At 41.5% G+C, this 17,693-nt stretch overlaps 1 protein-coding gene across 2 annotated transcripts in view; it reads left to right on the forward strand.

The window, feature by feature from the left end:
* Positions 1–17,693, forward strand: part of LOC114647364 (CD82 antigen-like) — a 215,039-nt gene that overhangs the window by 57,744 nt on the left and 139,602 nt on the right. Inside the window, exon 1 of one of the 2 annotated variants that reach the window (XM_051923511.1) lies at positions 15,192–15,215. The exons of the other annotated variant lie outside the window; for it this stretch is intronic. The gene's annotated coding sequence lies outside the window, so the exon portion shown is untranslated. Of the gene's footprint in view, positions 1–15,191; positions 15,216–17,693 lie in introns of those variants that run through there. 2 annotated transcript variants of the gene reach the window in all.

Here is a 17,693-nt window from a genome sequence, read left to right on the forward strand (position 1 = left end):
TAAAATACCAGAAATTATACAGTAAAACCAAGTCCTGACTAATCCGCGGGAGAACATATCTGCGAGTATATGCGGTTATCTTCTTCTCCATTCTTTGTATTCATAAAAATTAGGACACCACAGCGGGCATCATACTACACAACTTCAAGCAGTGGTAGCGGTGCTGCCTCGCAGTTAGGAGACCCGGGTTTGCTTCCCGGGTCCTGCCTGTGTGGAAAGCGCTTTGCGTAGTAAGAAAAGCGCTATATAAATGTAAAGAATTATTTATTATGATTATTAAGTTGGAGAGCATGTCACGTTTAACGACTGCAGAAGTGACATCCACAAGGTGACATGAGGCAACATTAAATGACTAGGGATCACAGAAAATAGATACTGTAACTTGACTACTCTCAACTTCACAACTTCTCAACTTTACTGAACATGCTCATATTTTTAGTCCGTTGCGTTATTTGTATGAAAATGTGCTATATAAATAAATGTTGTTGTTGTTAAAGGTAAACATTAAGGCATTCCTTAATGCAGATAGTATGTGTGACTTGACACACTCGCAGAGGTTTGGGGCAGCCACCCGTATAATATTCCTGGCTTCAAAAAGGGTTTGAAAATAGCACTGATGTGCATTGGTTGGAGTCCACAACTGAACGGATGTTTTAGTGAAGACATGGCGGCTTTAAAGGCTGGAACCGGAAGTGACGTTCTTCTGGGCACCAAAACCAGAAGTGATGTCATCAAGGTTGAATCGGGCAGGTTTTGCCATGTTTGGACTGTAGAGACAACAGAAGAAGGTTTAGTGCACCCTGCCAACCCCTGGCCTGGCATGGAAATACCTTCCCTTGGTCCATGCAGCTCCTTCCTACTCACACGTGTGAGTTACAGTAGATACAATACTTTGTGTAGTTTTAAATGACTCATTAGGATAAATCGGTTTGTGATAGTATGGCAGACAACTCTTAATTTCATGTAATTGCTTATTAAGAAAGCATAATAATAATAATAATAATAATACATTTTATACTATCATATAGCCCCTTACCCATGCTCAAGGCTCTTCACAGAGTTTAAGACAGAACGACAGGGTATACAGTGTATAGCATTGTACTAAACCAGATAAATAAATAAAGAAGAGTAAGATAGTAAATTCAGAGAAAAGCCTAACAGGCAACATAATTGATTGTCTAGCACACACACACAGACACACACACAGAGGTTACATGAGCATCTTGACATAGAGGTAAACTGAAAGAACCGTAACAAAGTCAGGTAGAGCTTAAAGCCTTCCTGAACAGATGAGTTTTGAGTTGCGTTTTAAAAGAATTCATTCATTCGTAGCTCAAGACAAGGTGGAGGACTTGCAGTAATTGTCAGAGTGGAGTTAAACATCAAAAGAATCCCAATTGACTGTCCATTGTCTTTTGAGTGCCTGGCTCTTAAACTAATAACGGAATCAGGTCCTGTCTTACTCATTGTTCTTTATTGTCCTGCAAAATACAATGCATCCTTCTTATCTGATCTGACTGAACTATTAACCTACGTAAGGTCCTTTTCCCAGAGAGTCATTCTTCTCTGTGATTTCAACATCCATATTGACATCCCCACATCTAAACTGAGAAATGAATTCCTGTCCTTACTGGACTGTTTTGACTTGACACAACATGTTGATTTTCCCACCCATTCTGGTGGTCAGATATTAGATCTGATCTGTACATCTGGATTATCTGTTGCCAACACTTACAGCACTGATTTGGGACTCTCTGACCATAAAGCAGTACTTTTCACTGCCTCATTAACTCTCCTTCCTCTTTCCTGTAAATGACAAATTTCTTTCAGAATCCTTAAAAATATCTGTCCCTCTATCCTTCTGATCTTTTACTGTCTTCACTAGCTAGTCTTGCTGACCACTATAACACAGCCCTTCATTCAGTATTAGATAAAACAGCTCCTTTAAAACATCAGGAGGCTTCCTTTAAGCATTCAGCTCCTTGGTATAATTCAGAATTGCGATCTATGAAAGCAGCTGGCCGACGCCTTGAGAGAATGTCACGTAAGTCTGGCCTCACTGTGCACATCCAGGCTTTTTCTGACCACCAAACAGCTTATAGAGAAACACTAACTGCTGCCAAGAACACCCATTATGGCAGAATAATAGAAAGTGACCACGATAACCCAAGGGTTTTGTTCTCTGTAGTTAATAAACTACTCCAACCCGCACCTGGCCCAACTACCTATTCTACTGAAGTCTGTGAGAAGTTCCTCCACTTTTTCCGTAACAAAATTAAAGATCTAAATAATTCAACTAACATAAATACATCATGTGTTTATATCTTTCCCTGTTTTCCCTCTCCATCCAGCTCCTTCTCTAAGTTCTCATCAGTCACATCTGCTTTTGTTAATGACCTGCTTTGTAAGATTAGGCCGACTACTTGTGTACTGGACCCTATCCCCGGCACACTTCTTAAATTCTGTCTTCATGCCATAATCCCGACTATTACAACAAAAATAAACTCATCCCTTGACACTAGTCTTGTGCCGCTCACTTTTAAAATCGCTTCTGTAACCCCAATGTTAAAAAAAGTCTGGTCTAGATGCTGACAATCTTAACAATTTTCGGCCTATTTCCCACTTACCGTATTTTTCGGACCATAAGACGCACCGGACCATAAGACGCACCAGTTTTTAGAGAAGGGAAATGAAGAAAAAAAAGATTCTGATGTCTTAAAACATTTTATGTGCATTAAAACCCAACATCACAGTCATAAACACATGTAATCAACCCTGTAAAGTGAACAGCAGCATTTAGAACCATTATTAACAAATACAGTCAGCAAAAGACAAAATTACTGTAAAACACAATAACGAGAGACTTCAGTAATAAAATAGAATAAAGTTGAACAGTTACGCTCTTTTAGGTTCTGCTTGTTTTATGAGAACCCCAAGAACTCCTCATCGCTAGAGTCAGAATCTAGGCGAGACACTCTTAACTCTTTTAGGGCTAATTTTTTTTTTGTTTCTTTTCTCCCAGGGCTGAATATTTTTCCAAAAACTAACATTTTTTAAAAAAGAACACAAAGCAATTGTTTAACATATCAAATCAACAAAAAATATTTACTTTTGACAAATGTTACTGTCTTGCATGTTGTATGAGCCTGAATTCTCTATGTGTTGTTTTGATGCCTATTTTTCAATTGTCTGTTGCTGCATTTTCTAACATATATTGTTAGTGTGTACTGTAGAGAGACAAGTCACCCATTTGCCATCGTGCCATGCCACTGCCACCAAGTTTTCTGCCTGCATGAAAACCGTATTGTCACCTCTTTTCATCTTCTGAAACTTTATGAACTTTATGTATGGCATTATAGCCTGGCTCACCCCATGGGATTTGCTTCTGTTTATTACAGAAGTGAATAAAACTTTGCAGCAGCACGTACCTAAGCCACCAGGGGACAAAACACGTTTGGACCAATGCTCCCTGAAGTTATATCACCAGTTCTGTCCCATCTCTATTTGTAATGCCACAGCGCGCTTCATCTCATCTTTCGTTGTGGGTTTCCACTTTGAATAACGAGAATGCGATGCAAACGCAGCCCGCGATTCAAAAAAAAATCTCTGCCTACCTGTTTGTCTCGTCTGACAGTAGCTGAAAAGCAGCATCAGGAGAGAGCAGCCTGAAGTACAGCAGCTGGTGATCTGTCGTGTCCAACAGCAAGCCATGCCGTCTTGTAAACTCCGGTAGCCATATCGGCTCTCAACGGATCAATGTATGTGTATTTATCCCACGCGAACCTTGCCATAGATGCATCGGCTGCGCGAAGGCACTCAACTGGCAGCAGATCCGCTCGCGCGGCATCGGCTGGTGTCTGATCAGCTGATGCCTGCTTCTAACTCTCTTGCTCGATCTCCTGATCACTGCCAATAAAGTCCGATTCTGAAAAATCAAGAGTCCAACTCCACGGTAATGCGCAAAACAACGTCTGCCAAGTGTTTTCTTTTCTGCACTTGCTTCGCTGCCTTTTCACATGTCGGTGCCATCTTGCCTTTGTTTACATTTCGCAACTCACGCACACGCAATGTTTATTTGCCGAGTCAACAAGTCTAGCATTCCTCCAAGCACAGAGGGAATGCCTGTGACGTGACAGTGAGATTTGTCGCCATTAACATTAACGCCTTCAACCCCTCCTGTCGACAAAAGTCGACATCCGCCCTAAAAGAGTTAATGCAGCTGACCTTCTGTACACCGTCCTGCTTCAGCTGTTTGGCTCGCCTGTTCAGCTCACTGTTCAGCTACACGCGAGCCTGCTCTCCTGCCTGCCTGCCTGCTCTCTCTCTCTCTCTCTCTCTCTCTCTCTCTCTCTCTCTCTCTCTCTCTCTCTCTCTCTCTCTCTCCTCTCACTTCTTCTCCCCCTTAACCGGCTCGCGCTTCTCTATATATGCGGGGAGGACATGGCAGCTGCAGCCCATCAGCCACAGGAACAATCATGGATGTGGGCAGTTTCCCACCTGTGCACTTAAGTGAGAAACGCAGACACCGCAGATCGCGGCTCGCAACTGCTACCACGCCCCCTCGCTAAGCTGAGAGCTATACCCACAGCCTGGCTCGTGGCTCGTTACGCGAGCCAATGCTCGCATTTAGATCAGAAATTTTCGCTCATACTTTCCTCGTATTTTGAATTTCTCGTATACAGAGGTGATCGTATCTCGAGGTTCCACTGTATTAGGGTTTCTATTTGTATGCATATTCTTGCGCTTTTACCTTCACTCAGTCATTTCACTTGTCATTTACCTCTATTCGTATTTCACTGGTGTGTGCGGTGGTGGCGCTCGACTCGCAACTCCTGTCCTGCCTCAGCTGGTTTCCCCCACTTCCGGGATTGGAACCAGCGTGAGGCGCACACGTGTTCTCACAGGAGGGAGGTCACATGTGCGCCTCACGCTGGTTCCGATCCCGGAAGCGGGCGGACACCAGCTGAGGCGGATGGGAATCGATGAATGATGATGCATGCAGACTGCAGGATCAAGGAAGGGACCGTCACCGTACACTACACTGTACCAGTTAGAGTCCAGTCCCCTGACTCCAGTGAGCGGTGCGGGCGGGGGCGGGAATGGAGCATTGCAGCCAGCAGGAATGATCATGGAAGCAGGTACGGTACTACTACTACCACAGGGCAGCAGCAGCGCCTGACTCCAGTGAGCGGGGCGGGCGGCCGCGGCGGGAATGGAGCACAGAGCCGGGCAAGTTGAAAATTTTTTTTTTACAGCACATGTTTAGGCTATATTCGGACCATAAGACGCAGGGACTTTTTCCCCCCAATTCTGGGGGGAAAAAAGTGCGTCTTATGGTCCGAAAAATACGGTACCTTTTTTGTCAAGAGTTCTTAAGCATGTTGTACCTTCCCAACTCACTAACTACTTAACTTCTAATAATTTGATGGAACCCTTTCAGTCTTGTTTCAGGGTGCAGCACAGCTGTGAAAGTGCTCTGCTACGGGTAACCAATGATTTGCTTATGGCAGCAGACTCTGGACAAACCAGCATATTAATTCTGTTAGAGCTCAGTGCAGCATTTGACACTCAGGTCAGACTTGACATTCTACTGTCCAGAATGGAGAACATGCTGGGTATCTCTGGCGCTGCCCTCCAGTGGTTCAAGTCCTATCTGACTGATAGGCAAGAGTTTGTTAATCTTGGCAAGAGCAGATCCAGCACAGCGCCAGTCACACAAGGAGTTCCACAGGGTTCTGTCCTCGGCCCTCTTCTCTTCTGTATTTATATGCTTCCTCTTGGCCATATTATTCATAGCTTTGGACTGGGTTATCATTTTTATGCATATGACACTCAACTCTATTTCAATGTCAAAAGGGCAACTTCATCAGAGTTTTCTCAGCTCACAACATTAGCAATAGCATTAAAGCGCTACTTAAGAAAATGAGCTCCTTTTCAGTCAATCTTGACGGTGATCTCATCCAACCTTCTTCTGACGCAAGGAATCTTGATATCATTTTTGATTCCTCCCTTTCTTATTCCACATTAAGAAACATTCTTACTTTCACCTCCGTAACATATCCCATGTTTGCTCCTTCCTCTCCTTTTCTAATGCTGAGAAACTTGTCCCTGCTTTTATCACATCCCGCATCGATTATTGTAACTCGCTGCTGGCAGGTGCCCCTTCTAATCTTATATCATGGTTCCAGCTTATTCAAAACTCTGCTACAAGAGTCCTTACACGAACCAGCAACAGCGAGCACATCACACCCATCCTGCTTCACCTTCACTGGCTCCCTGTGTCTTACAGGATTGAATATAAAATTCTACTAATAACCTACAAAGCCTTAAACGACCTTACGCCAAGCTACATCACTGACCTTCTCCATCACTATGTGCCTGTCTGCCCACTAAGGTCCTCTGATTCTGGTAAGCTTGTTGTGCCCCACACTAATCTACACTCCATGGGTGACAGAGCCTTCAGCTGTATAGCGCCCAGACTCTGGAATTACCTACCGAAAAAAAGCATCTGCGTTAAAACACTCAGCTTTATTTTTGCTAAAAAACAATAATGAAAAAGCGGAACTTAACTGAAATAGAATGACGATGGAATTCACAGTTTTCAAATGTAATTTGTTTAACCTTATTAGTATATAAACAAGTAAGCCCGTGATTCGCTAGCGAATTGGAAATCCAAGAATGGCAATCAGTTTCTGTTCCGTCCGATATGTGGATGGATGACATATCATGGACAGTGGGTGTGTCTGGGGAAATGTCATTTAATTAACTAAGCATATCTGTACTAAAGCGGTTTCGTTTTGTGGAGACGTGGCGCAGTACATTGTGTTATTTGGGCGCCACCTGCTGACTCTGGGAAGCCGCCGCGTTTTGGAAAGTCGCTGCGTTTGACTTTGGACTCAAGGCCTCAGTGCGCATGTGCCTCGGTGCGTCCGCCGTGCATACATTAACTGTGGTTTAGTAATATAGATGATAATGGGAAACCTTAAAATGTTGTTAATTTGTTTTTATTACAGTGGCTTTTAATATTTACATATTTTAAAAATACTGTATCAGACTATTTACTGAAATTACGTTTTGCAGTGCTTTATTTAGAAGCTGAAAAAAATCTAAAACAAATGTTACTTTTCAAGAGTTTGGTGTAAACAGAAACCAGAAATAATCCCAAAATGCCATTATTATACTTTCCTGTATAAACAGACTAACATTTAATTCATGTATGCCAAATGTTTGATCTAAAAGCAAAGTCACCAGAGGTATTTTATGTGTAGAAAATGTGTCATTTCAGTCCATCTCAAATATTATTTTGTTTGAATTACGAGAGTATATGTCAGGTCATTTTTCCAGCTTTATTTCTTTTTGCCTCACCTAACTTTGCACACTGTAAGCCATCTCACCGTGTCAGTGGAGTCTTCATTATGTCTGATGACTTTCATCAGTGTTTGCTTGTGCTGATCAAATCCTTGGTTTCTGCTGTCAGCTGAAGAAGGCTGGTGTGGATCAGTTTGTGAGAAATAAAAACAAAAGCTGTTTCCTCTGGTGTTCCCCCTGGGCAGTGTGACACACCGATTCTGGGACTACTTTCTAAGACTTGAAATATGAAACTAGTGACTGGGTTTTTTGATTTTTTGGTAACCTCTTAAAAAACTGTATTTTTTACAAAATCAACCTTGTTTTAGGGTTTCAATGGAATTCTTTGTTAGCTGATTTGTACCGTGTTAGTCTTTATGGATGTGGTGAGAAGTTAAGTGAAATGACCCCTTTCATTGGCTGAAAAAGGGGCCGCAGTTGCCTCGAAAGCTTGCATATTGTAATCTTTCTACAGACCCACAGACTGGACTGCCAATACTGATGCTCTGTGCAAGAAAGGACAGAGCCGGTTATACTTCCTTAGAAGGCTGGCGTCCTTCAACATCTGCAATAAGATGCTGCAGATGTTCTATCAAACAGTTGTGGCGAGCGCCCTCTTCTACGCAGTGGTGTGCTGGGGAGGCAGCATTAAGAAGAAAGACGCCTCACACCTGGACAAACTGGTGAGGAAGGCAGGCTCTATTGTTGGCATGGAGCTGGACAGTTTAACATCTGTGGCAGAGCGAAGGGCGCTCAGCAGGCTCCTATCAATTATGGAGAATCCACTGCATCCACTAAATAGTATCATCTCCAGACAGAAGAGCAGCTTCAGCGACAGACTGCTGTCACTGTCCTGCTCCACTGACAGACTGAGGAAATCAAACTATGCGACTCTTCAATTCCACCCGGGGGTTAAACGTTAACATTTAACATTATACAAAGTTTTTGTCTGTTTTTCACCCGCATTATTAGCAATCTTTAATTTAATATTGTTTATTGTATCAGTATGCTGCTGCTGGAGAATGTGAATTTCCCCTTGGGATTAATAAAGTATCTATCTATCTATCTATCTATCTATCTATCTATCTATCTATCTATCTATCTATCTATCTATCTATCTATCTATCTATCTATCTATCTATCTATCTATTGAAAAACTCATCTGAAACTTCAAAAGACTTTGTTGGACAGTTAGTTATCTTATCAAAAGATCTTGACTAGACATTGTTCTGCTCTCTTGCTAAATGAATCTTAGCTTGAAGAGGTCTATTAATTTTTTACATTTACAGTTGTGTTTGAAAGTTTGTGAACCCTTTAGAATTTTCTATATTTCTGCATAAATATGACCTAAAACATCATTAGATTTTCACCCAAGCCCTAAAAGTAGATAAAGAGAAACCAGTTAAGCAAATGAAAATATTATACTTGGTCATTTATTTATTAAGGAAAATGATCAAATATTACAATATTTGTGAGTGGCAGAAGTATGTGAACCTTTGCTTTCAGTATCTGATGTGACCCCCCTAAACGTTTCTGGTAACTGTTGATCAGTCCTGCACACTGGCTTGGAGGAATCTGAGCCCATTCCTCCGTACAGAACAGCTCCATCTCTGGGATGTTGGTGGGTCATCTCATATTAACTGCTCACTTAAGGTCCTTCCACAACATTTCAATTGGATTAAGGTCAGGACTTTGACTTGGCCATTCCAAAACATTAATTTTATTCTTCTTTAACCATTCTTTGGTAGAACGACTTGTGTGTTTAGGGTCATTGTCTTGCTGCATGACTCACCTTCTCTTGAGATTCAGTTCATGGACAGATGTCCTGACATTTTCCTTTAGAATTCTCTGATATAATTCAGAATTAATTGTTCCATCAAAGAAGGCAAGCCGTCCTGGCCCAGATGCAGCAAAACAGGCCCAAACCGTGATACTACCACCACCATGTTTCACAGATGTGATAAGGTTCTTTTTGCTGGAATGCAGTGTTTTCTCCAAATGTAACGCTTTTCATTTAAACCAAAAAGTTCTATTTTGGTCTCCTCCGTCCACAAAACATTCTTCCAATAGCCTTCTGGTTTGTCCACGTGATCTTCAGCAAACTGCAGACGAGCAGCAGTGTTTTTTTTGGAGAGCAGTGGCTTTCTCCTTGCAACCCTGCCATGCACACCATTGTTGTTCAGTGTTCTCCTGATGGTGGACTCATGAACATGAACTTTAGCCAATGTGAGAGAGGCCTTCAGTTGCTTAGAAGTTACCCTGGGGTCCTTTGTGACCTCGCTGACTATTACACGTCTTGCTCTTGCAGTGATCTTTGTTGGTAGACCACTCCTGGGGAGGGTAACAGTGGTCTTGAATTTCCTCCATTTGTACACAATCTGTCTGACTGTGGATTGGTGGAGTCCAAACTCTTTAGAGATGGTTTTGTAACCTTTTCCAGCCTGATGAGCATCAACAACTCTTTTTGTGAGGTCCTCAGAAATCTCCTTTGTTCGTGCCATGATACACTTCCACAAACATGTGTTGTGAAGAGCAGACTTTGATAGATCCCCGTTCTTTAAATAACACAGGGTGCCCACTCACACCTGATTGTCATCCCATTGATTGAAAACACCGGACTCGAATTTCACCTTCAAACTAACTGCTAATCCCAGAGGTTCACATACTTTTGCCACTCACCAATATGGAATATTCGATCATTTTCCTCAATAAATAAAAGACCAAGTATAATATTTTTGTCATTTGTTTAACTGGTTTCTCTTTATCTACGTTTAGGACTTGAGTAAAAATTTGATGATGTTTTAGGTCGTATTTATGTAGGAATATAGAAAATTCTAAAGGGTTCACAAACTTTCAAGCACAACTGTAAGATGTCTCCCCTAAAGGTTTTCCAATGCTGTATCTGTCCTGGTGCCTATATAAACACAGGGATCTCCAGTCTCTGTATTACATCTTTGCCTGAAGAAGGGGCATGAGTTTCCTCGAAAGCTTGCATATTGTAATCTTTTTAGTTAGCCAATTAAAGGAGTCATTTTGCTGATTTGTAGTAAGGGCCAGCCTCGTACTACTAAAATACTGTAGTGATTAAACTGTCTGCGAGCAGTGTGGCCTAGTAGCCATGGTACTGGACAATAAGCCCCAAGATAATTGGTTCTCCTCCCACCAGTGACTCACAAGTGGCACTAAGCATTCCACTTCGCCTGCCTGTCTGCCTGTGCTCTAAAAGTTAAAAAAGAATGTCGAAACAATTGAATTTCCTTTGTGTGTGTGTGTGGAATGTGCCTTAGGACGGTGTTTACAATAGAAAGGCATTATATATATATATATCTATATACATTCATCATATTTTTAGATCAACCTCATGTATGTATATAGATATATATATATATATATAAAAGGGTCATTTGTTGTTGTTTTCTGTTATGTCTATTTGAAGCTATTCTAGAATTAAAAAGCCTGTTTTTCAGCGAGGTCATCTGGAGTAGGAGAAGTTGAGTGAGTTCACATAAGGGTGCCAGGATTGTAAAAGAGGATTACTGACCCCACATTAGCTAAAGTAGGTTTAACCTTTCCAAAATAAATTGTCATATGTTACAATTCTAGTCTTCTAGTTGTCTTGCATTCCTTCACTACAACATTCCTTCACAAAATGGACAAGTGCGGTCAGGATTGTTTTATTCACATGACACTCTTCAGAGAGGGACATTTCTACAGTTTCTTCTAAATATTGACTGTGATTCTGGAGTTTGTCTAGGACATAATCTTGCTAATTCTAACCACAATAAAGTCTGCATCTCCAGCTGTCCCTAAGGATTATTTCTACTTTTTGATTTCTGTTGATTTCTCTTCAACTGCAGATTATCTGTATCTGTATTTTAGCTTTTAATATCTGTTTCCTTTCCTGTTCTCATGCATGTTCCATTCAATACATTGCTTGCCCTCTGGGTATTATTTGAAGAATATGGTAAGATTGTACGGTAACTTCATGAGATGCTGGTTTCTGTATGAATTTTATTTCAGTTTTCCTTGCGTTGAATTAAATATCATTTATATCGTACTGGCTGAGGTGCCTGATCCTTTTTGGGTTTGGAGCACCAGCTAAATTTCAGAACAAATCAAAGCCCATGGTATTCCCCTCTTGTCGGTTAGACAAATGGGGAATCTGTGCAACTTTTGCTGGAGTTATGTTCAGCAGTGTGGATTTGCATATTGGACAAATGCAAGCACAGGCATTCCCCGGGGAGGGGGCGCATAGCAAATTTGAAATGAAAGACCACGGGCTACAGTCTAACCCTGTACAAATAAGGAATTCTGAACAAAATTTGTCAGGTTTAACAGTGCGGGTCTGCATACCAGGCAAACACTTATTTAGCTTCATATATTAAAATTACCGATATTCTTCAACTGGTACTAACAGCTGTGGGAGGTAGCTCTGTATAGGCGCCGACCCGACACAGTCTCACAGTGGGTGAGACAGGTAAAATGAACAAAAAGACTTTATTTTCTTCAGCTGTCTTCCCCGTGTCCCACTGGCCCTACACAGTCCCCAAAACACACACAAAAGAAAAACACCACAGAAATCACTCGTCCTTCTCCTCCACTCCTCCTGGGCAGCTTTGTCCTCCTCCTCCCGACTCTGGCGCGCTCGAGTAGTGGCTGCAGGCTCCTTTTATGGCCCACCTAGAAGTGCTTCAGGTGATAATTAACCTAATTAAGGCTGCACTTCTGGGCGTGGCTGCGTTACAGGAAGCCATGCAGTTCCTCCTGACGGTGGCCATGGAACCCAACAGGGAAGAGCTCCTGTCTTCCACAATTGTGGCCCCGATGAAACTCAGGGGGGCTGCCACCAAGTGTTCCGGGTGACGTAGTGTGCATCCCATGGCTGCTCCCCTGGATCCAGGGTCAAAGGGGCGTCCCGGCCGTCCGCCACTCTGCATAACATTTATTGGTTGGTATTATTTAAAAAAGGAACATACAAATGAAACTTGCAAAGGAAGCACAGTTGTGTGTCTGTTTCTAAAATGTAGTAAATGAAGTGTGATGAGAAGAGAGGACTGAACCTTTTATCCTCGGTACATCTCAGTATCTCCACTGCTTGGCCGACCTGTGTCAATCTGAATTAGCTTTCTAAGAATTATTTTATGGTCAGAAAGTCTTCGCCTTTAGGTAAATCTTTCAGCATATTTAAAAAGGTGTTCCTTTTTCAGGTATGTTTGTATATTTTATTTGTCAGTAACTTCAAGTCAAGTCAAGTTGGGGAGCAAGCACTGGTACAGTGCGTTGCCGCACCCACTACATGACCAAACAACTCAGGATCCCAGGTGGCAACACCCCAGGCAGTCACGCAGTCTAGTCCCACCCTCTGGAAATGAACCTCTATCTGCCGCAGCCAGGTGTTACATTGGCAACTCCTTGGCCTGGTCCAGCCACTTGGGTCCCCAACAATGAGGATCCCATGAGCTGGATCACCCTCGGGGGAAATGCGCCACATGGCCGTAGTGCTGTAACTGACACTCCCTCACAATGCAGGTCATGTGCCTCATTCGGGACTCCATGAGCAACACAAAGTCAAACCAACGGTACCAAAGGATTTTCTGGAGAGACACACATGAAGGAGTCCAGTCTTCGTCTCAGGTCACTGGATAGTGTGCATGTCTCGCAACCATATAGCAAGACAGGAAGCACCAGGACTCTAAAGACTTGGATCTTCGTCCTTTTGCATACAATAGATATCCGGAGAGCCACACACCCCTTTCCAGCGACCTCATGACCCCCCCCCATGCTCTCCCAATCCATCTACTGACTTCATAGGAAGAGTCACCAGAGACATGAATGTCACTGCCAAGGTAAGTCAACCTCTCCATGAGGTCGACAATCTCTCCAGAGACAGACATACTGCTGATGGCCGTCCCCAAGAGTTCATTAAAGGCCTGGCTCTTGGTTTTTATCCAGGACCCTCACAAGCCCAGACACTCAGACTCCTCACTCAGTCTCTCGAGTGCTCCAATCAGAGCCTCCATTGACTCCACGAAGATCAGAGCATCATCAGCAAAGATAAGATCTGTGAATCTTTCTTCACCAACAGATGCCCCCTAGCCACTGGACCCCATGACCCTGCCCAACACCCAGTCCTTACAAGCATTGAACAGTGTAGGACTAACTATTAACTTTTAACACAAATAAATTAATTTGAATTTTCCGTTTAGGAATAGAAATGTTCACTGTGCCCTTTTGTGTAACAAAATTTATAACAGTCTTCTCAAAGAAATATATACAGTGGAACCTCGGTTCACGACCATAATTCGTTCCAAAACTCTGGTCGTGAACCGAAGCAATTTCCCCCATAGGATTGTATGTAAATACAATTAATCCGTTCCAGACCATACGAACTGTATGTAAATATATATTTTTTAGTTTTTAAGCACAAATATAGTTAATTATACCATAGAATGCACAGCGTAGTAGTAAACTAAATGTAAAAACATTGAATAACACTGAGAAAACCTTGAACAACAGAGAAAACTAACACTGCAATAGTTCGCGCTATAGTGCTAGGAACCGCTCGCTAAAAACACTTTTTTTGAATGAGTTTTAAGCACAGGGGAAAAAATGAACATTTGAAAAATCCGTAATTTAATAAACCACCAAGAAAAGTAACATTGCAACAATACTTACTGTCTAGTGTGGTAGACAGTAAGACATTAGGGTCTTTCAAAACTCGACTTGATGTTTTCTTGGAAGAAATAAGTGGATAGTACTGGCGAGCTTTGTTGGGCTGAATGGCCTGTTCTCGTCTAGAGTGTTCTAATGCACGCTATGAACCGATCACTGTAAACAGAACTGAAAACAAAAACAAGCCTTCTCTACCTTATGCGTCCCCCCCTCGCGCGCTCGCGCCTGTGTGTGTGTGTGTGCGTGCGTGCGTGCGTGCGTGCGTCTCTCTTTTGCGAGCCTGGAGCGCCTGTATGTGTGTGTGTCTCTCTAGCGTGCTCCTGTGTGTGTGCACGCGCCTATCTCTCTCGCGCTCCTGTGTGTGTGTGCGCAGCTCTCTCTGTCTCGCACTGCCTGTGTGTGTGTGTGTGTGTGTGTGTGTGTGTGTGTGTGTGTGTGTGTGTGTGTGTGTGTGTGTGTATCGTGCTCTCTCAATTAACAGGGAGAGACTGAACATGTACAAACCGAAAGGGATCCTGGCTCGTTCGTATACCTAGTGTGTGGTCATGAACCGAGGCAAAAGTTTGGCGAACTTTTTGGTCGTAAACCGATTTGTACGTGTACCGAGACGTTCGTGAACCGAGGTTCCATTGTATATGCCCTCTTTGGCTTCTGTGGTCCTAATTAAAATATTGACACTCAAACCATAGAATAAATGCATAACCAAATTAGATTTGTTTTGTTACATTGAAAATACTGTTATGACTGCTTACCTTTTAGAAATTTAGGAAGTGATAATGGAATTCCTGTAGTTCAGAAGATTAAAATTAAGTAATATTAGCAGTTTATTAAAGGATTTATTGTTGTTTGGGTAAAAAAAAAAAAAAATAGATAACAGTGTTATACACTCTCAGAATAGGAAACAGAATAAGAAAATTAGTAGACCTGGTTAGGAGTAAATTAGAAATTATGACCTAAAAGCAAATTATAGGCAAATTTTGCTGATTGATGAGACAAACTTCAAGAAGCCTTTGGTTTTAATCTCCTTAACACCCACATGCGTGACTGTTCTGTGGTCTAGACAGCATGTCCTCAGCTTAAATCTGCTATTAAGAGGTAGGTGGGGACTGGAGTGTTTGAGCACCGCTCTAAAAGAACCCCAGCCCCAGAATCCAAATTCAGATCTATTGCAGACAGCTAGACTGGCACAGAAAAAGGTAAACTTACTGAATGTATTCTTTTAATAATTTCTGTATTGCCGTGCATACTATGTGGCTGCTTTTTCAGTATGTCAAGTAATGTGCTTTATCAAGCATTTTTTAAAGCAGGGAATTGAAAAATCTAAACAGATATACGACATTGATATCATGTTTACAACAGACTTTTAATTTGTTAAATTTGTTGTGCAAAAGTCTTAGTAACGTATGATCTTCTGGAAGCAAACGCTGCTATGATATGCTTACTTTTGAAAGGTAACTTATAAAGCGACCAGTGTGTAAACGTGTTTTTGTGTGTGTATTGCATGTTATTTCCTCATTAGATTTATTTTCTAAATACAGTGCGAGTTAACATTGATATTGTCTGTTAAATGGAGCTAATAAATATTTTACTTTGTATTTTTGATGTTAAGTGTGCTTTGGGTCTTGTAAGTTTATAGGATTGATTTAAAGTAATCCGCGAAACGCCAACATTAAGAGTGATCTACAGGGAAGCTGAAAAGACCACAGACTCAAATCTCCATAAAATTAGACCCTTCCTTCAGACTGTAAAATACTTTATACATAAAGCTCAGAAGTGAGCGTATGGGGGGGTGGTGTTTGTTCTTTACGCAATTCCAAACCCTTGGTCCAGTCGCAGCAAAATTTGATACAAATAATCCACTTTGTCAGAAAGAGACAGTAGGCGACTGTGGAACCCAATATATTTTGACCCTGGAGGTGTCTTTAGCGTTTGTTGTTCTGCTGTTTATACAATTCTACTACATCCTTTGGTCCAGTCTTAACAAAATAAAGCACAAATATTCCACTTTGTCAGGAAGAGACAATAGGTTACTTTGAAACCCAAAATTTTGACCCAGGGGTCACTTTTATAGGGGGAATGCGCCTTTTTATTACACAGAACTTTAAAGATAGTCTTTTTTTCCTGGAGTTTGGTCCCTGAAATTAATTTAAATTATTTTGGGGCTCAGAATCCAAGAAAAGGCACCGTCCCATATTTGAGTAAAGTGATTTGTCACACAGTATCAATATTTATTCATTATTCATTATCAGTATTTATTCATTTTTTTATTACTTACTCAGGCTCTGCTGCTAGTATATTAACTGTATATTGTTGTTGTAAATTAGTTTTTAATTAGAGATTAGAGATGAGAGGCGGGCAAAAGTAGCGTAGCCCCGTGTTCTCGGCCCCAACATATACTATATTTTTCAACACAATATACTGTATCATTGCCAGATTTAGGACACACGCTGAGATTTCTCTTTATAGCACATTATTTCTACACATTATGTCGCTGATGATTTCATGGTGTAGAACGGATCATAGCAGCTTACATATTTGACAGCAGTGCTTAAGATGAGTTGGTTATTCTTGTGTTTGTATGCTGATAGAAGCACACTGAGCATTATTGGTGTTATACACCTCAAAGCTGATGGCCACTCAGCAATTTACTGCTAAATAAGCCCAGGATATTTGAGTTGAATCAAAGTTTTTAAATGTTGCAATGCAGAGAATCCCATGGTCCTTTATTTTAATTTTGTTTCCTAGATGATAATCAATGGGGTGTTTGTGAATACTTATTATATGAACTTGTGTTATCTGTATATAGTACATATTCAAACAACATTGCAAGCACCCCTTGCCCAATGTTGATGGACAATTTTGACATGTATATCTAAAGGAAACTAAAAATCTCTCTCTTTCTTTCATATATATATATATATATATATATATATATATATATATATGATAAAATAAAAAAAAAATCTTGATCTTTGGTAGAGAAATCTTTTGTAGAGAGACCCTTTCACGTCCCATGAGACAAAAGGACAGCTGATGTACAGGCTTTTAAACGTTCGAAGCGCCGTACGAGATGCAGATCACACGGCATGGCAGCAGCAGCAATCCAGCAGCTGATCAAGCAAAGAGGAGGTAAAAAAAATGCATTTGTTTCTCATTGTATCACCATTTAAGAGGGGTTTCAGAGGAGCGGCCACGTCTCCATTGCTGGGGTGCGTTCAGCCTCCCTCTACACAACGGCGTGTAGTGCTGGTGGGTGGGGGGGAGGGTTAGGTAAGCGAAGTGCAGATCAAGCGGCATGGCACAGGCAGCAAGGAAGTGGCTGATCGAGCCAAGAGGAGATTAAAAAAAAAGGAAGTCACGATCACAACATTATAACAGGCACTTTCCGAGCAACAGCAAGTTAACATTTCTAAATCTGTTTTCTTTTTTTATCTGAACAGATACCAGCAGAAACATTTTCTTTTATCTGGGAGCAGCATAAACAGTCGTATGTTCAGTAGAAACTCTTTGAGGGCTAATATTTTTTCTAAAAAAACTCAGTTTTCTGAAAAGCACACAAAGCAATGGTGTCACACAAAGATCAACATAAAACGTCTGTTTGCATGGTGGGCTGGCTGCCTGGCTGTCTTTGTGAGACAGGTGTGTGGGGGTGGCAGTTGCAGTAAGACGCAATA

This window comes from Erpetoichthys calabaricus, chromosome 2, assembly GCF_900747795.2.
Source record: "Erpetoichthys calabaricus chromosome 2, fErpCal1.3, whole genome shotgun sequence".
NCBI classification, from domain to species: domain Eukaryota; kingdom Metazoa; phylum Chordata; class Cladistia; order Polypteriformes; family Polypteridae; genus Erpetoichthys; species Erpetoichthys calabaricus.